We start from the raw sequence: 20374 nt of genomic DNA, 5'->3' as shown, positions 1-20374 counted from the left end.
AACTTGTTATAGCCAAAAATTTTATTGAATGTAAGTTGAATAAAAAACACAAAAACAAAAAGTTACCATTATTAAACCCAATAAGAATGTCAAAAAAACATCATGAGCAAATCTGAATAACTGCCTTAATGTCAAATTTCTGTTTATGATAAAAATCTCAAAGTTTTAATTACACGAATCATTAAATCTTTCTCTATATCCTCAGCACATAGGATTTTACTTTGTTGACTTCCAGGTATATTCAATTGAGAATTTGAGCTTTGTTACAAATTAATCAATTGGTTTGGGACTGGAGAGGCATACAGTTGAGAATATGTCTACAAAAACTAAGTCCAGTGTAAATTTAGCACATATGGTGGCAAGTATGATTATTATTTGAATGGCACTACTGAGTATTTTCTTAATAGATTCTTAAAAATCGTTTTTATAATTGTGGATATTTTCTTGACCGATGTTCTTAAGGAGAGGAAAGGAAATTGCCCTTCTGAGTCATTTAGCTAAGTCAAGATATTTTTTATTTTCATATCTAGTGGGAGGCCACAGAGTGAGTAGTGGTAGTGGCATCTGATGGGTAGAGGCCAGGGATGCTGCTCAACATTTTAGAATTCACAGGAGAGGTTCACACAACAAAGAACTGGTTGGCCCAAAATGCAAGTATTACAGAGTTTGACAAGCCCTGCCCTTTAACCATCAGTTTTCCTTTGCCTGGCACCTGGTACCACCCAAAGACATCCACGCCTAACTGGAGATCAAATTAGGTGTTCTGTATAGCAACTCTTGTGCACTGAAGAGTGCAGAAGGTCTTCAAGCTCACTAGTTGTGTGGCTTTCTACCTATTGTTAGCTTGAGCTAATTGCTTAACCTCTTTGAGATCCCTTTCATTTAAAAAAATCTGCATAATATGGACCATAACTAACTCAGTTGTAGTGAGTACTGATTGAGTATATGTGCATACATAAATACTCATTTAAAACTTATCCCTTATTCTTATTGGCTTGCCCATTCTTCCCTCTGTTTCTCCCTTCCGCCTCTCAGCACCCCCACCCCCCTTCCCCTAGTCTCAAGTTTTTTTTTTCCCTTAAAATGCTTTGATTCCTTCGGTGGCAAAAATCAGGTTTGGGCTAGGAAGTGAGTCACCACTCAGCAGCGAAAGGAGCTTGTTTTTCTTTCTCTGAGCGCATTTCTTAATAATTTCAGCCTGATCCTTCAGCGCTTGTTGGTTGAATCCTCCCTGAATGTTTAAGACTGTGACACCAAGATGTTTGCCAATCATTGGGAAGGAGAGTTTTTTAAATATCGAAAATAACCAGAGGGCAGCAAGCCCTGAAATCCTAGGTTACATAAGCAGACGTTGGAGGATTGGAGGAACGGGCTGGTTCCTCTCCATTGATACACCTTAATGCGGTACAAGTCTCAATAGGAGCCCTGGGTGCTGAACACCACAGGAGCAAGGAGCACTTCCCTGTCAAATCAGCGTTGGCTGGATTGGTGAGGGATGGGGCTGGGTGTTGCTGGGGCCGGTAGCACCGCGGCTGCGGAGGCTGCAGGGACTCTGCAGGCTCTAGGCGGAGTGGGTCCCCTTGCGCTCCAGGTCCTGGTCCAGGTCCACCTGGCACTTTGTGCGGCTCAGACGACTAGCTCCCTACTCCTTTGCTCAGCTTAAGAACCCTTCCGTGTGCCCGAACCGTTATTTAGCACCTTTAGTATTAACTGTCACACACAACTTCCCTCACCAAATGTCAATCAAAACCGGAAAATAATCCAATTCCCATTTTCTTCCAAATCTTGCCTCTCGGTCTCTCAGTGTCTCTCTCCCTTTCTCCCTCCCCGCTCTCCCCCTCCACCTGCCCCCCATTCATTTCCTCCCCAACTTTTCCCCATCTGTGGTCTAGATCTCCTTCTCTATTTTCTCCCTCTCTCTCATGCCCTTCTCCACTCCTTCTTCCTCCCCCCACCCATCCCTGTCTCTCCTCCCTCTCGCAGGCAATCGGCTCTGCCCTCTCCGCCCTCTCGGCCCCTCCCCAGAGAAGTGTCCAGCTCCTCCCGGGGCTGCCCGCCCGCCGCTCCTTCCCTGCCCACCTACTATGAGGAGCAGCTCCTCCCACCTGCCCATAAAAGCCTAGTGCATGTTACCAGCAGCGGATCAGAGCACTTCCCTGGTCCTCTCCGTGGGAGCCCGCGAGCCTGTCTCCCTGATCATACGTGTACAAGGTAAGACACTTCTGCAGGCAGTGGACCTACTAGGGGTTCCTGCGGGGGCATTAGTCAGGTCTGGGCAATGCGCTCACTGTTTGGTTAGAGTTAATTTGTATGGATGCCCGATCAGCTGCTGGTTGCTAGTTACAGCAACTGGTTTGAAAACAAACTTCTGTTTGAACAGTGAAATAAAACTCCTTTTCGGTAGAAACAGCAGCATAAATATTACAAAACCCTTTTCTCTTTTTAAATCCCTTTTCCCCTCTTGCTAACTGTTGCTGAGGTTAAACTGTATCTGTTTTGGGGTGTTAATACTGACGTTTTTCATTGTAAATATTTCACATATCAGCAGGGGCAAGAAAAACATTGTCCCATTGTCAAAAATGTACTTTAAAAGAACACAATTAGCTTCCTAAAAATAGCACAGTCAAAAGGTCTGCTAACAATTTTGCCATGTTTTCCAAACCCCCCAAGACAGCTTCTGTGAGTCCTTAAAAAAAAAAAAATATCTTTCCAGGTTTAAGTGCTTGGAAAAAATGATGTGAACGGGTGCCCTTTGCACAGGGACAGTAATCAGGTGGCTGGTAGATAGGAAAGAACAAATCCAAATTTACAAGCTGGGGCAGGAAGAGCTCTTACAAAGCTATCTTTTCACCAGGTTTTAAAATGAGAATTGTATTGGGACGAGGAAAGTATATAAAAGAACTTTATGAATTTCTATACACACACCTAAACATAAAGTGATTCAATATGTTTCACAGTAAGAGAAAAATACAGGCCAGATTATACAATACTTCTGTGTACACCAGCCTGCTATAAAGAAAAATCAGCTAGAGTGGATTTGAAAGTTTTAATCCTCCTCACCACCCCTTCTTCCTTCATCTAACAAAACCTACCTGATTGGCAGGGGATTCTCACACAACTAATAGGTGTTTAAGCTACCCTCTGGGAAAAAAACGAATCTGTTCTCCCTAAGGTGGAAAGAGTGTGTGCACCTGTGAGAGCAAACCACCGTCCACTGCTACTTCAGTAAAAGCAAGACTCTTGGTCCATGCAGTTTGCCATTAACTTCTGTGGGTTGTGTGGGATGAAACTCTCTCTCATGTGGGAGAAAAAAACCTCTTCAAATGTTTCCTCTGGGGAATTGCACAAGACCGCTTAGAGAAGGCAAACTGAAGCTGCCAGTCAGGAAACCAAACCACTATTTTGGCCCTTAAGGTTCTTAAAGTAAGAGAAACCCATTCCCTTTTCTTGTTTGGTTGTTGGTTTATATTGTTTCATAGGAGAAGGAAAAACTCACCAAAGCTGTACAAAATTTTCCTCTGTTAAAGAAACTAGAAATCATTGTTAGATATCCCACTGAAGGTCTTTTTAATGCAAAAGATATTTTAAAATTCTGTTTGAGATAGAATGAAGGGATTCACTAGTATTACTCAATGAAAGAGTTATATGTAAAGCTTTCTGTCATGTTCAATTTTTTTTCCATTGGAAAAAAAATTATTGCAAAGGCGTGTGGTTTCCTTTAAGAAAATGATAAAAGATTGCTATTGACCAAGATTATATGTGACCTGAACATATTAAAAGACCTTTTATCTCAAGCCACAGTGCAGATGTCTTGCTTTATATCTGATGTAACTGGCTAATCAACCATGACTGAGCACAGGTATGAAACAAGGCCAAACCAAGTGCCTGATATGTCCAAGTTCTTTCTTCCTTTATAATAGTGTCTGACTCCTGCCCATCATCCCAAGGATGAACATACACCGCTTCATTCACTAGATTCCTTATGTGAAGTTGTCTTTCCCGTGGTAGGGGGAAATGTTCCCAGTGCCAAAGAGCTCCCTGTTATTCCTAAATTTGGGGATGAAAAGCGTTCTCTGGGGGTTTGCTTCTGCTTTTCCTGGCAGTTAGTCCACTGGATCAGCTATGAACCATTTAACAGTAACTGCCTTCCCTATGTGCCATCAGGTTCAACCCCCTAAATAACTAACTGGGTGAGATCATCTTAGATTGTTGGTGATCTAACCCTCCCAAGGGGGCTTTACCAAAATGATTCCTTCCATAGGGCACATATCAAGCAAGTTGGCACTTCCCTTCTTAAGTTTTTAGAAAACTCAGTGGTGAGGTTTCACACCGAAAACCCCAGTATTGCCCCTTCTGCCCAGGATGTAGTAATATGAGTCTCCTGTTTTTTGCCTTTCTAAACTGCCCCTGAGTCAGATTCTTGGCTATACTTACCCAATACCAGTGCAGCAGGCTTTAATTGACTTCTTAACATTTCTCAAAAAAAGAGAAGAGAAGTGGCTGCCCCTTTCAGGAGAGACACAGAAGGGTGCTTTGTTGACTTCCAGGGCCTGCCGTACTTATGGAAACAAACATTTTAAATATTCTATTATTGTTAAAATCGCAAAATATGTCTTCTCCATGATCAAAAAGCATATGCTCCTATATTTCCATTTGAAAGGAAAAAATCAAAGATAGGAGGATGGGAATAAAAAAGGAATTAAGAGTGAAGTTGGAGAAATCACAGAAAAATGATCAGGATCTCTCATAAAAATATAACTCTTGCGGTCTGAGGGGGATGAAGAAGAGCAAAATTCATGTCTGCTCTTAATTGTTTGTTTCTTTGATTTTTGTTTTCCACCAAGGAGAGTATTACCACTGATGAAGTTAAGATCCATCTCTTAACTTGTTCTTCTCCTTAGTTCTCCTTCTCTGACCAAAGAGAATAGCTGAGTCCTAGAGACAAAAATGATTTCAGTTCAGCCCTATATTAAAACCCACAGGAATCTGCCAGTTATAATTTTAAAAGCTCAATTATGGGCATAAAACCTCCAAACATATTTTTAAATAATGAGTAGGTCATTAATCTAACTCTCCTGGAGGGTACAGTGTTGGGTGATTATTTATTTGCAGGTTAGAAACAGCAATTTACTTCTTCTTCTCCAGTGTCACCCACCGTGGTATGGGTAACTACAGAGTGATTAAGACATAAACACATTCCCAATCCCTGCTCCTCCAAGAAACCACTGAGAAACAGGTCTTTCTGCATGTGTAAACTTCCTTTTCTTCACTTGCTCCCCGTAAACATGTATGTGCATAATGTAAAGAGAGCAACTGGTCTTGAGACTTGTGAGAGACAGGTGCACTGTTCTAATTGCTAAGAAAAAAAAGCAGATGAAGAGGTTAAGGAGACAAAGGATGCCTGTGGAATCTAGAGAATCTTTCTCTTTAGCATCTTGTGAAAAAGATCTTTCACTACCTAATTCGTCTAGGAAAAGCGGGGGACAGTGGAGAGAAAGGAGCAAGTTTACAACTTGTTCCCAAATGCTAAGGATATAATAAGAAAGATCTCCCAATGGCCTGGCAGTCATTAACAGCTGTTCACACCCCACAGTACTAAATTATAGCTTTGCTAACTCCCCTTTTCTAGAGAACCGAGGAAGCATAAAGAGTGAGAGAGAGTTAACCACATTTCAGCACCAACAGGCTAGTCAGAGATTCCAATATCACATCAGTAACAATTTGCTGTTTGAGGAAGGAGGTTCTTTGCCATCTTTCCCCAAGCAAATAGATTTACAGGAATGAAGTTAAAGGGAGTCACACAAGGTGACAATACCCACAACCTGGAATCCCTACGTACACAGATCCATCAAGACGGTGATATTGCATTGGAGGAAACTAAAGTAAATAAAATAAAAAGTTCTCCAGAACTAACCATAATCATCTAAAATAATGAATTCTGATTTCTCAACGTCCAGTAGGAGCTAAAGTGACAATTGAAGCTGATTACGTGATGTATTAAAAGATGCCTGATGATTCACCCTCTGTGTCCTTTATTTGGAGCTCGCTTCCATTTCCCTTCCTGGAAAACAAAAACTGGCCCTTCTGTCCTTTAGCAAAACCTTCTCAGGATTTGCAGATGTAGTCACAGTGCCTCTACACCACAGCCTTTGTTTTTTCAGTGGAAGAAATCTCTTCAATTCTTATAGACCAAGTTTTTGGAGTACCACTCATACTTGTGGCTTTTCTCATTACCCAAAGTCTCCGCAGACTTCTCTTAAATAGGATATAAATTTTCACTCCATCAAATAAAAAATGTCACATTTTTTTCTAAACCTTTATTCCTAGAAAAAAAGATAATTTAGAATTTTTCCTTGCCTCCAATAAATTCTCTGAGATTTCTATAGAAGCAACTTTTTTAAAAAAAAAAAAATTCCAGTTTCTAACTTCTTGATAATTACAAGAACTTAGAGTATCCAAAATATAAATGCTAGAAGAAACTTTGGAGCTAATCTTAACTAAAAGTTCATTTTACAGATGGGAAAAGTCAGAAAGGTTGATGTCTTTCCCAAGATCACTTAGATGGGTGTAGCAGAACCAAGATCAAGTAGCCGAACCCCCGAACCCTGTAGTCAGCGCTCTGTCTTGAGTAACTATGATGTGCCTCCCCACACAACATGAAGCTAAGGTGTCTGTGACGATGCTGAGCATCCTGTAGGAATTCACAGCTGTAGAGGTGTAGACTACAGCTATACCTCTGCCACAGAATGTCTAGGAAACATTGATACAAACACGTGAGGAGTAGAGTCACTGATCAACACCAATCATTGTATGTGTTTCCTTGTTCCAGAAATGGGTACCTAATAGCTGCTGGGTAAATCTGTGTTCAGTGTGAGAAATTATGAATTTTTTTTTCAAATTTAAGAAAATGGCTGAGTATAAAAAATCCATCTTTCTTATCTCCTTCCATAATAATCTCTATAAGAAGTCTGTAGGGACAGATAAGGACTCAAATCTCAAATGTTTAAAAGATTTCCTCATGCTTTAGGAAACATAGAAGAGTTCATTAAACTTCATCAGTGGCTGCAGTATTCTTTCTATTCCTTCCCACCTTTACCTGAGTTCTAAAAGTTAGATTATTTTCTGAAATATGATGAGGACTAAGGTCTCGTTCTAATATTTATGTGACAGAACATAAATGTTAATATATTAATGTATGATGATTTACAGTATAATCTTCCTCCTCTTCCACCCAACAGACAATGTGTTGCCAATCTAACCACCTCGTACCTTCCTGAGTCTTTAAAGAGAGAAAGAGCAAAATACACATGATAGACCATCAGACAAAATATGAGGAGCATGCTGATTGGAGGCTGTAGACTTGAGGTGTAATGGGGGCAAGGAGGGGTGATCAGGAGACACCAATACAAAGACAGGAAGGTGCAGCCATGAGAGTCCATACCTCTGAAACAGAGGAGAGGTTCCTGAGAAATCCCAGGTGCTGGAGAAAGGGTTTTTATGATGGTTTGAACCCAGACCCTCTATGTGAGAGATGAACGCCCATCTGGGTCAGTATTCTTTAAGCACTGCACCATTAAAAGATGGGATCACACTGGTAAAAAAAAAAAAAAAAAGTATAGGCTTTGTATCTATTCAAATTCTTCTTTACCCTTGACTGGACTTCAACTGGAAAAAGAGCCTCATTTGACCACATTCAGACTTGACTCTGACCCAGATAATAACTATAGATGTCAAGATTTCAAAATATTCTCTGCTGAGATAACGACACAATTACACAATTACTGGTAACACACAAAGTTCCTCCACTACAGAAAGTGATGAAGGTAGAAAAGAATATTCTTATATCATTTCTGGAAGCAATTTACCCTGAATGAGTAGACAGATGTTACCCCAGATGCTTCTTCACTTTCCTCTAAAGCATGCCTGACAATTGTTTGCATATCTTTGAAAGAGTAATTTGATTTTGAAATTGATTTATTATATGTTAAAATGTACATAATCTATCACTAAATTTAAGCGTTATTGTGAAAACGACCTCTTAAGTCTTTCTTGAGAGGGCTGTCTCTACTGAACTCTCCATTGACATGTTTACATCACATGGATCTAGGCTTTGGATCATTTGATGTGCTGATACTAAAGCAATTAATCACTCCATGTGCTACTTTCCAACTAACTGAATAGGCCTGGGTGTGGGTGTCAGCTGTTGGCTTCCCCAGGCAATAGCATGTATCCAGCCTGTTGTGGAGCATCTCCAGTCCCTTCTGTTAACAAGATAAAACTGCTATTTTTCTAGAAATTTGCCCTCCATATACTAAGGCAAGAAAAGCAATTAATATAGAACTTTCACTACCAGGCAGCAGAAGGGTTAAATCATAGCCGCCTTCAGCTTAGTAGGGTGACTTCAGATCTAAAAGGTGCCTGAAAGAATGTGGATGGAGAAACTGGGATGCATTTTACCAGCAGTAATCATCCCATTTAATATATGCTTCCAACTGGCATGCCATGTACACGATAAAGCTAAGTCTAAACTTGACTCATAAATCCAAAGTGATAACTGTACATTATTATATTTATTGAAAAGTCTCTACTTATTGATTGCCCAGTCTGAACCATGAGGAGTCATAACACTCATCAATGCAATCCATCCAAACAGCGACCTCTTACAAAAGGCGGACATAAGATAAAGCCAAGAAGTACATGGAGGGAGACACTAGGTGGAGCTAAGAATTTGTGACTTAGGTAGCCAAGATTGTTGAGGTTGGAAGAATGAGGGAAGAAAAGGGATCTGCTGCAAAATATGCTATTGGATCCACAATTCCTAGTTTTAAAATGACACATCTAGTCTCCCTCCCAGTTTATTCCAATCTCCAGCTGCCCGCAAGAGTGGAAGGGAGGTTGCTCACCAGTAGAGGGAGCCACGGGGCTGAGGGTTTCAGAATGGAACCTGTTGCCAGCGGGGAGCCTTCAGATTTGAATTTTTCTGATAAAAAGCAGAGTAAGGTGTCTATTACAACCGGTGGCTAGAGTGTTCCTAACATTGTTAGTTTTCATTTTCAAAAAATTCCTAATTTAAGCCTCTAAGAATAAATCACCCGCATTTTAGCAATGCCAGAAATGTCCGGGCTTGCAGAAGTTTATTTGAAAGAAAACCAAAGCAATCTTAGAAAATATTCTTTCCAAGGCTACCACCAGCCAAGACTGAATCTAAATGCTCATTTCAGTAATAAACAAACTCTGGCAGCTGGAGGTCAATGAGAGACAAGCACAAAGAGGGCAAAAGATCTGCCATAACTAGACCCTCCCTTGTCAGCAGGATAAGGGGAAGGAGATAGGAGAGAGGAGAAGATAGAAATGGGCCAGACAAGCTTCTCCCACCAATATGGCCCAGAACCCTGCTTCCCTGCATGTGGGTCTCCAGGGACTAGCCAGGGCCTTGCCTAGACTGAAGTGAATACCTTTCTGTTGAACATTTCCATTGCACAGCTGTGTGGGGATAACTTGTTAAGACTTGAGACACTTGCATAATTCAGTACCCTTTGGGGGATAGAGATCAATTAGAACCATAAAAATAAATCCTTGGCACACCAGAGAAGGGCTGCTTTCTTTGTTTAAAAAAAAAACTATGACATTTGCAGCAAAACAGAGTAATCCTCTCTACTTCTATTTCTGATATCAATGAAGATGAAGCTATGGAGTTGGTATGCATGTGGCTCAGGAATCCTCCATTCCAGAAAAATCTTCAGTATTTTAATCTCAAAAACACCTAGACTCTCTCTGTCTCGCTGGGGCCTGGGGAAAGTCACTAATCACCTCTGTGCATATATATATATATATATATATATATATATATATATATATATATATATATATATATATATATAAAGAACAGTTCTCAAATAACCACTCTCTTTATCACTTAAACACTTGTAGAGTCTTTCTTGCCAGGTGAATGAGGCCACTTCAGCATGGCTGTACAGTTATTTATTTAGTATAGGAAATGGATTATACTCATAACACCTGGGAATGGCTGTGGTATTTCTACAGAGCCAGTCAAAATGAGATAAAGTTTCAAATAGGCACATTACCTTCCAAGATATAGCAAGAGCATTCTTGCTTCTTAGAATACAGAGGATAATCCCACATGTCTCAAAAAGCCAGAAAAGATCAAGGGCAAGTGGAAAGGGGGAAAGAAACAAAAATTATGGCTTAAAAAGCCTCAAAAGGCCTATGTTTACCAATCCATATTTTGACATCAAAGGGGAATTTCTCCCTCACACACATACACACACACACACACACACACACACACACACACACACAAAGAATTTGTGATCTAAAATTCTACTTTAACTAGGGAAAGATGCTATTTTAAAAATAATTATTATGTTGCATAAAATCTCTTTATCCCCTCTTCAACATTTTCTAAAGTGTTTTTCAAAGCACTACTAACTGGGATACTAATTGGTATCTATATTAACATTTGATAGCAGATCTCCCCTACCCAAGAGCATGTCTTGGGATTGGTATTTTATGGAACAGTTTGCAAACAGCTTGGAAATCACTTCCTACTTCATTATTTCAAAATGTCCTGTGATATGGTATTTTCAGTGTTGTTATTTATTATGTACTACATACTGAACATCAATATAAGATATGTGCTTTGACAGGCCATAAAATAACAAACAATCCCAGTGTGATAAATTTCTAAATCTATGTGGGAAAAGAACAACAAGAGCAAATGGACATGCCTTGTTCTATGGCTCAGTTCTTTATCATAGTAACGATAATAACAATGGCGGAAATGCTCTCCTCTCTTCTTCAACCTCCACTTTTAAAAAAGAAAAAAAAAAACTCTTCCTGGCAGTAGACAGATTAAAATTGTCTCTTTCTTCTCCCTTTGTTCTCATTCTCTGGATATTTTGTTATAGAGAAGTGGCCAAAAATGAGCAATAAATTCAATAAACAAGAAGCTTAGATAATTCTATGAACTGTCTCATCAATTTCTGAGCTGACAATTCTGTTTTGACTTTACCCATCATTAATTAACTGAGATCATTAGCCAAATATCTTCTTTGAACATTTGCCCCCTCACTATCATTAGGGAGCCTAATCTCAATAATAGGAAAATACTAATAGTCTATTATAATTTACTCTACCTGGGATTATTTGATTTATCTATGACACTCAGGCCTTCCACCCCTTAAGATTCCCAATTTCTCTTAGGTCTCTTACTTTGGGAATTCTCTTTCCCTTTCACAAAGTTAGTACCTAGAAGCCAGTATCTGAAAAGTGACAAGAGTCAAGTATCCTCTCCTTTACAAAAATAAGAGTCTCATAGTCATTCAAGAGAGAAAAATTCAAACTTGTCATTAATAGTTATAATAATAGAAAATATTCATTGTCTAACAAAACTAGACATCGTACTAGTCCCATTTTCTCTATTCCTTATATCAACCCAAAAACTTAACCATGAGGAAACTGAGCCTCTACTCTGTCAAGCAGCTTGTCCAGAGCCACAGAGCTATGAAGCAATACAGCCAGTATGTTCATCCAAGTCTGTCCAAAGCCCATCATCTTCCTGCATCTCAGTGCTGCCTCTCATCATGTATGGTCCTATTATAAAGGGAAGAAAAAAAACATTTACTCCCGTGACAATGCCTCTGACTCATAAAGTGACAGAGTTCCAGTGGCTCTGTTCCTAGACACTGCTGACTGGCTCTGTTTCTTGCTTAATAGTGTTATTTTAATTTCTATTTCTTTTGCATATTTTTTATTTTGAAAAGCACTTTGTCATTCTAGAGTAAGAATTTTATAATTAAAAAAGAAAGAAAAAACTATTATTGTCCCTTGGGTAATTCTGAAGGGCTAAGTTTTCTCCATAAACTCCTCAAATGATTACAAGTTCCTTGGCGTCAATCTGGTAACCAGAGTGACACTCTAGCATGTGGTTTTTAGTGAATTAGGAAGTCCCATGATAATATGTGAAGCTGATTAGAAAAAGACACTTTGAAACATTTAAAAAAAAAACAAACTTAAATTTAGCTCCCCAGATCATTTGCTTTGGTGTTATTTTTACTATAACCTGAAGTCTGATGATGAGAGTCAGGACAACTCTGTTGTCTACACTGGCTGCTTAGCCTGAAGTTAGTGTATATATGGAAAGGCATACCTCAAGCCCTGGGCTTTGTGATAAGCTAAAGACAAAAAATGGAAACAAAGTCTACCTGTTTCTCTTTCAGTCACATTCTGCCATGCTTTCCTTTGCTTTTGCACTTGATCTTCTTCTCTAATGTAACATTAACCCCACTTCATCTGTTGGAGTAATCTCTACTCTTGTCCCAAGATTCAGGTCAACTATCTTCTCCTCTGTGGAGATATGGCTGCCCAAGCTGCCCTGTGCCCCTCCTTCATGCTCCTAGGATTCTGTGCACAGCCTTGTCATGGTCGTCTCTGTCCTGTAATGGCTTTGACCTGATTTGTGTCTCTATTCCTATTTACATGTCTAGCTTCTTGCATAAGAGTGCTGTTTTTTTCTCAGAACCCTCAATGCTTGACACATGATGGAAGCTTAACACACGTAAAAAGGAGAGAACGAAAAAAGCAGGATGGGAGAATAAAGTAGATGGATGGTGAATTAGAAGTCTCTAATATGCTTCTCAATCCTCATAGAGTGTTCTCTAAGAAGGCATAATTTAGTCTAAGTCCATTTTTGAAGCCTTGATATAATCAGCATTTCCAGACATAGTGAGTTGCTTCCCATTCTGTAAAGTTCCTTAGCCAAACCTTAACTTTAACCAAAATGAATACCCTAGAAAGAATGAAAGTACTGAATAAAATTTGTAACACTCCAATTCTCTGGGCCTTCATGAAATGACCATAACTGCTCCACTGGCTTTCCTGTGGTTTTCTAAGAGGACCAAGAACTGAGCCTCCATATCTCCCCTTCTTGCCAGTCTGTAACATGATCGTGCATTCTCCCTCCCTCTATGTGTGTTTGCACATAATACAAAGATACACACACATACAGTATTACTAGGCTTTGATTCAATGTTGAAGCTAACCATAGAGCGCAAGATGAACTCTTTATTGGCACACTAATATTAAATATTAGACCCCTATTTATCAAATTGTACAAAGGAAAATTATTTTCTGGGTGGTGCTATTGTTGCAGGGCAATCAGTATCCTGGTCAAAAATCTTCATAGACACCTATAATCTCAGCTACTTAGGAGGCTGAGGCAGGAGGATCAAAAGTTTGAAGACAGCAACCTAAGGAGACCCTCTCTCAAAATAAAATGAAAAGGACTGGGGAGTAGCTTAGTGTTAGAGCACTTACCTAGCATGTTCGAGGCTCTGGGTTTGATCCCCAGTACTACTACTGCTACAAAGAAAAAAAGGATATATATATATATATATTTTATATGTATATACATATTTATATGATATATACACACATGTAAAAAAAGTACATACACATATATACTAATGCACACATACACATATTAAATAACATTTTGAAATATATTTAGATCAAACTCCTTAGCTTGACATTCAAGTCTCTCAACTTATCTCATTGCAACCTGTTATTCCATCTTTTTTAAAAAATATATTTTTTTCAGTTGTAGGTGGACACAATACCTTTATTTAATTTATTTATATGTGGTACTGAGGATCGAACCCAGGGCCTCACACATGCTAGGCAAGTGCTCTACCACTGAGCCACAACCCCAGCCCTATCATTCTATCTTCATCCCCCTCGAGTTTATAACAAGAATTTGATCTAAGCCAGATAGGCTATCTTTCTTCCAGACATGCCTTTTTCCCCCACTCTCCTTTTTACCTTTCAAAATAGCCATAATTCTTAGGTTCTCCTAACCCTTCTTAAATATTACAGCCTGCATTGATCCTTTCTTATTTGTGACCGACAAGTTACAAGTTACTCTAAGTGTTAGTAACATGCCTGTCGATGGTCATGTCCTTTAGAACTCTCTGTAGTGAGAGAATTCAATATGATGACCACCAGCCACCTATGGCTACTAAATACTTGCAATGTGGATACTGCAACTGAGGTGTTGAATTTTAAAATTACATTTTAATTTCTTTAAATTTAAAATTACTTACCACATGTGACTAGAAGCTACTGTACTGGACAATATAGAATGTTTAGCTTTATATGTGCTACAGCTTAAATTCCTGGGTGAGAATACAAACTACTGAATAAAATAAATTAGATGTGCTTTTTTTTTATTGTTTGCTAAATGTGTTCGGTGCATTGTTTGACTCCTGGGTGTGCCTCTTACCTATTACATTTTCTTAAAGAAGTCTTCTTCCGTAACCTATAACTTTAATAATATTGTATGTATGGTATTTGCCTTATTTTTTTCTTAATTTTAATGGCTCTAACTCCCTCAGAATTGTACTATAATTTTCCTTGGACCCTTTATCACTATATAAACCAAATGGTATGAAATAATTTGAGCTGAACTCCTAAGAACCATTATTCATTGTTGTCTCTTCTCTTTTGCCACTGGGGGAAAAGCATGATTTAAATACCACTGAAGCAGGGAGCAGTGGTGCATGGCTGTCCTCCCAGCAACTCAGGAGGCTAAGGCAGGAGGATTGCGAGTTCTAAGTCAGCTTCAGCAACTTAGTGAGCCCTTAAGCAACTTAGTGAGACCCTGTCTTAAAAATTAAAAATATCTGGGATATAGCTCATTGGAGAAGTGCTGCTAAATTCAATCCTCAGAACCCGCACCCAAAAAAATACCCATACAATTGCTTTAATCTTCATTTGATCATTTCTACAGAGGAAGGCTGTCCCTGGGTATCCGAAACAGTACCATTAGCAGATTATTGCATCTTCCCCAGGAAACCTCACCAGTTTCTGAGGAAAAGTAACTCTTTATCATAGATTTTCCCAGAACTTTTTGTCTCTCCTTCTGCATTCCATAGTGGACAACCCGAGGCACTATGAAAAGCTGCCGCTCCACCAACAGGTCAGGGGAGGTAGCATGTCTTTGGAATTTGACAATGATGTGCCCCTGGCACTTGCTGGCTTATGGATGGCCCTTCAGGAATCATCATGCCAGCAGACCAACCATGCAGTAAAATCCTGTGCCTGGCAAAGCCAAGGGCACGGTGATCAAACAGCCTGGCTGCAGATTAGATTCTGACTTATTAATAAGACTTCAGAAAATAAACCCGAGTGAGTCTCTAGCAGCAACAGTTTACAGTGATGTTTAATGATTTCAGAGGTCGACCGCACCACATGCCTTCCTTCTGACTCAGCAAAGAGCACGATAAGGGCAAAAGAACCACTTGAAAAGCCAGGCAATCAGCTGTCTCTTTTCCATTCAGATCTAAGTTTATTTGGAATGACTGGGAAAAAAAAAAAAACTTCAATGAAAACTTTTTCTAAAATAATAAAATAAAAGAATTTATCCTGCTATCATGAGCCAGACAACATCAAGAAATAATTATGGGTGTGTATTTTCCCCTGCCTTGTAAAGTATATACAAATTATAGCATAAGCAAGCTTTAGAGTCAATGGTAAAGATAGCAATAACATTTAACTTGTAAAATTTTTATATTTAGCTATAAAACAATCACCATGTGTTTAAATCACATTTGAATACATATAAATAAAATTCTCATCTACAGACATGAGCCAGTGGCCAAAGAAAGAATCCCTGAGTCTTTTTCCTCAAAAAAAAAAAATGCACTGGAGATGTTTGGTATCTTGTATTCATGAAATAGAATGTACTATCACCATTTCAGCAAAAGAGAGTTAGAAGGATCTTAATGTGGGAAATTTTCAACCTGAAGATAGTTTATAAATAGTGATGATGATAGTAACAATTAACCTTTGCAGAGAAACTTACAGTTTACAATATGTATTTTATTTTATTTTTAAATTTTGTAGCTATAGATAAACAGAATGCATTCATTTTATTTATTTATTTTTATGTGGTGCAAAAGATCGAACCCAATGATTCACACATGCTAGGCAAGTGCTCTACTACTGAGCTACAGCCCCAGCCCATAATATGTATTTTTTTAGTACTTATGAATTCTTTTTCTAACCATTATACATGTACATTTTTGCATTACAATTCTTAATACACATATATACCATAATTTTTCATGTCTCTGTATATGTACTTTCAAGTCTTCATATATGTACTTTGTATAATGATGACCATCACATTCCACCATCCTTACTAATCCCCTTCCTCCTCCCTTTCCCTCCCACCCCTCTTCCCTATCTAGAATTCATTCAATCCTCCCATGTTCTTCCTCCCTACCCCACCTCCTTACCATAATATGTATTTCAGTGCTCAAAAATATTAAGTAAATTTCTCAATATCATTATGAGAGTGAGTGTTGGAGCTAGAATATGAACCTATATTACCCTGTTCCTAAAGTCCCCTTCTTTGTACAGATTCAGGCTGATCTTTAACAGTATTATATACAGAAGTGATCCAGAGCATCCCAGTAGCATAAAATGGAAATTTCAAACAACTACTTAGGAAACCAAAACTACCTAGGGAACCAGATTCCATGATGGAGAAGGCGCTTTTCAAGAAGAATAGATCACTTTGGATATGGACATTTTAACCATATTAATTTTTCCAATCCATGAACATAGTAGGTCTTTCCATCTTTTAGTGTCTTCAACTTCTTTCACCAGTGTTTTGTGATTGTCGTTGTAGAGATCTTTTACTTCCTTGATTAATTTTATTCCTAAGTTATTTTATATATTTAAAAAAATTTAGCTATAGTTGGACACAGTATCTTTATTTATTTTTATGTGGTGCTGAGGATCAAATCCAGTGCCTCACACATGTGAGGCGGGTGCTCTACCACTGAGCCACAGCCCCAGACCAATTTTATATATTATTTTATGTGTGACTATTCCAAATGGCATTGCTTTCAATATTTCTTTATCAACAAATTTGTTATTGATGTGTAGAAAAGCTACTGATTTTTGTATGTTCATTTTGTATCCTGCCTTTTACTAAATTCATTTATCAGTTCTAGTAGTTTTGGTGGAGGCAGCATACCAAAGAGATATTTGCATAACCCTATTTATTGTGCTGAAATTCACAATAGCTAAGGTATGGAATCAGAGAAGACAAAGTATATATGCACAATGGAGGATTATTTAGCCACGAAGAAGAATGAAATCATGTCATTTCCAAGTGGAGGACATCATGTCAAGCCAAACAAGTCAGAAGCAGAAAACAAGTACCACATGTGGAACTTGAAACTGAAAAAAAAAAAAAAAAAAAAAAACACCTGAAATTAGAATAGTGATTACTTGGAACTGGGAAGGGTGCTGGAGGTAGGGGGAGGGCAAGGGAAAAAGAAGGGTAGATGGATGTGACCAATGCACTCTATATGCATGTCTGGAAATATTACAGTGAATCCCCTTAACATGTACAATTAAAGTATTAATTTAAAAAAAAAACTGTATGGTGATTGAAATTTCTAAAAAGAGGAGAATCCAAACTTCCTTCAATCACAGAGCAGTTAACTTGCATCAAGGATTCTGCCCGCAGAAATGGTTTTGGAGGTTGTCTTCCATACTGTTTATGATCTCAAAGGATATCCAATCCACTTAAACTTTGTTAATTATTTTAATGACATTCTAAAATCCCTTTTCTATTTAATGTCCAAATACATGCCATTCATGAATTAAAAAGAAAATACTATGCATTATCTGTGGGAAGCCAGTACCCCCATCCCCCATCCCACATTGTGAATAAAAAGCACTGAATTTAGTATAAGAAGTTCTGTGCTGGGCACAGCAACCCAGTGGCTGGAGGCAGGATGATAGTGAGTTCAAAGCCAGCCTCAGTAATGGTGAGGCGCTAAGCAACTCAGTGAGACCTTGTATCTAAATAAAATAGATACAAGATTAGGCTAGGGATGTAGCTCAGTGGTTGACTGCCCCTGAGTTCAACTCCCTAGTACCCCCCCCAAAAAAGGTTCTGGGATTGAGTTCTACTTCTGTCGCCTAACAATGCAGCCACCCTTAACAAGACAGAATCTCACTGAGTCTTTTTTCCCCTGTGTTCTAAACTAAGTCTGCCTCTCAAGATTGTCATCCTGAGATAACATACAGGAAGTGTCTGGTACTCTGAAGGTGCTCAGTTAGTTACTTAATGACAAACAGTTATTGAATGCTATTTCAGTGCCAGCAGAGTGAACATCTGGGAGAGAATGGCCTTGAAGTCTTGCTTTCTGTATATTGCAAAAAAGAAGCACTAAGGATCTCTTTGCCTCACAGCTTCTTGTGAACTCTAGGTTCTCCTTCCAGGGTCCTGCTGTGAGCTGGTTATGGTAGTAATATGAACTGATATGTGTTTCTGGTCCTTTGGGAATTTTTGTTTCATTTTGGCTCAAGGATGGTTGCTTGGGGGTTTTTGTTTTGTTGTTCTTTGCTTCACTGAATGGCAAGATTTCAATCTTCCTACTAGCTCCTCCGAAGGAAGAAATTGTCATGGATTCATAGTCCCTTCCAAGTTCAAGGGTACCTCCTTCTCTTAACCGTGTCAGTACATATTATGTATGTGCACATGTGCTTGAACACACACAAACACTAACACACATACAGCTATGGTCCTGGTATTTCAGCTAAGATCTTAACTCCCACGGGCTTCTGGAGTTCACGTTGCTATGCTCCAACTGCCACTCCTATTGAGGTTGCCAGCATCTCAAATGCATCCAACCCTGCATTTTGGTGCAAAAATAGACCTCCTCAAGCCATGTGCATATGCCCAACAACCTTTAATGTCAGTACATCAGAATCCTACCTTAAAAGAATTCCATTCTTCTGCTAAAAAGGTCCTAATATTTTTGCTGTGCCTTGATCATCAAGAAGTCTTCAATTAAATTTTCCTCAAGAAAATGGATCTAAGCTGCCCATATTTGGAATAAGGAAAATATTTGCAAACTGTAGTGGAAGGTATTTTAGTCCATAAAGACAAAGAAAGAAGAACCACCAGAGTTCCCCCCTCGATTTCAATGATCCCAGCTTTGTTTGGTTAGGATTTCAAACTCAAACTCATTGAGTCCTTCAGCCAATAGCTAGTGGGAACCTACCATGTGATGAGCCCCACTGACACCATCCAAGTGTATTTCACCTGCACCCAGGGTTTTCAGCTAAAACGTGTAGAAACTTGAAAAGCCACTTGGGGCATAAATGCATAAGGAATGTGAAAACCCCTCTCTTTCCTCAAAAAGAAAGCCACATTTTGTGTTTTGTTTGTTTGTTTCCATGCTAATCAAAGTGTTTTGAGCCTTTTCTGGGGCCAGTGTCTTCTCAGAACACACCCATCCCCACCCAACAGAAGGCTGTCAGTCAAGAATTTTTAATTTATCTCAATTTCTAAAGATGATAAATCTGAACGCCATTCCCCTCCCTAAGTGCCAAAAAGATAACGAGTCAGCAGTTTAATAAGTGTTTTTTTCAGATGTTTAGCACACTTACCTAAAAATGCACAAAACAGTAGACACCTTTTATTTGGTATTCTTTCAACAAAAATTATGAGATCTTCTTCCATTTACTACCAAGATAGTAGCATCAATACTGTTGGCCCCAGGGATAATCCTGAAACACTGAGAGATTCCCGAGATCCTGGATAGAGTCAGACATTTAGCATTCAGTTTTGATGGAATGAATAATAAAATCACTGGAGAAAAAAAATTAAATTATTGCAAATTGAATTTTAGAAGCCACATATATCCAAGATACCATTTAATTTATCTCAAGTTCTAATTTCTGAAAATTTCAAGTCTAGCAGTACACAAGGGAGAACAAAAAGTTGAAGTCAAAAGTGCTCAGAGAATTGAAGGTAGAGGTCATTAAGATCCTCACTTCAAGCCTGTTTGGTTTGCTTTACATATAATTCTGACAAACATGATTCTTCAACTTCTAAGAACATAGGAGAACTGAAGCACATAACTCGAAAGGGAAAGGAGATAATAAGTGTACTTTCAGCAGGAAGAATCAGAAATGTGGAGGCCCAGAAATAAAGGAAGAGAAAAAGCTTTCAAAAGATAAGGATTTTAAAAGCACGATACCTATCATTATGGGAACATATATTCATGCAACCTCAGGAAGCGCCTAAAGTCACTGAATCACAACAGGTATGAATTTGTTGACATTTGTTTGATCACATCTTCAAAGAGTTAAGGAGATTATGTATTTTAAAGGTATCAAAGCAAGCACATTTTGGCCCTTAAAGATAGATGTAAAACGTCAGCTATTAGGAAAATTTTAATTTCCAAAATGTCTCATTCCCTGAAGAATCTAGAAAGTGAGGGTTATTCTAATGACTAGAAAAAATCTCATCTCCCTAATATGTAGC

General features: G+C 38.7%; 1 protein-coding gene across 2 annotated transcripts in view; it reads left to right on the top strand.

Moving 5' to 3' along the window:
* The first annotated feature begins 2019 nt into the window (after positions 1 to 2019).
* Col8a1 (collagen type VIII alpha 1 chain) overlaps positions 2020 to 20374 on the top strand; it is a 147231-nt gene continuing 128876 nt past the window's right edge. Inside the window, exon 1 of one of the 2 annotated variants that reach the window (XM_005335066.5) lies at positions 2020 to 2211. The gene's annotated coding sequence lies outside the window, so the exon portion shown is untranslated. The remainder of the gene's footprint in view (positions 2212 to 20374) is intronic. The other variant, XM_013362777.4, reaches the window with a different exon arrangement.

This window comes from Ictidomys tridecemlineatus, chromosome 3 (assembly GCF_052094955.1).
Source record: "Ictidomys tridecemlineatus isolate mIctTri1 chromosome 3, mIctTri1.hap1, whole genome shotgun sequence".
NCBI classification, from domain to species: domain Eukaryota; kingdom Metazoa; phylum Chordata; class Mammalia; order Rodentia; family Sciuridae; genus Ictidomys; species Ictidomys tridecemlineatus.
The sequence above is the reverse complement of the archived record's forward strand: the minus strand, read 5'-3'. Positions and strand labels throughout refer to the sequence as shown.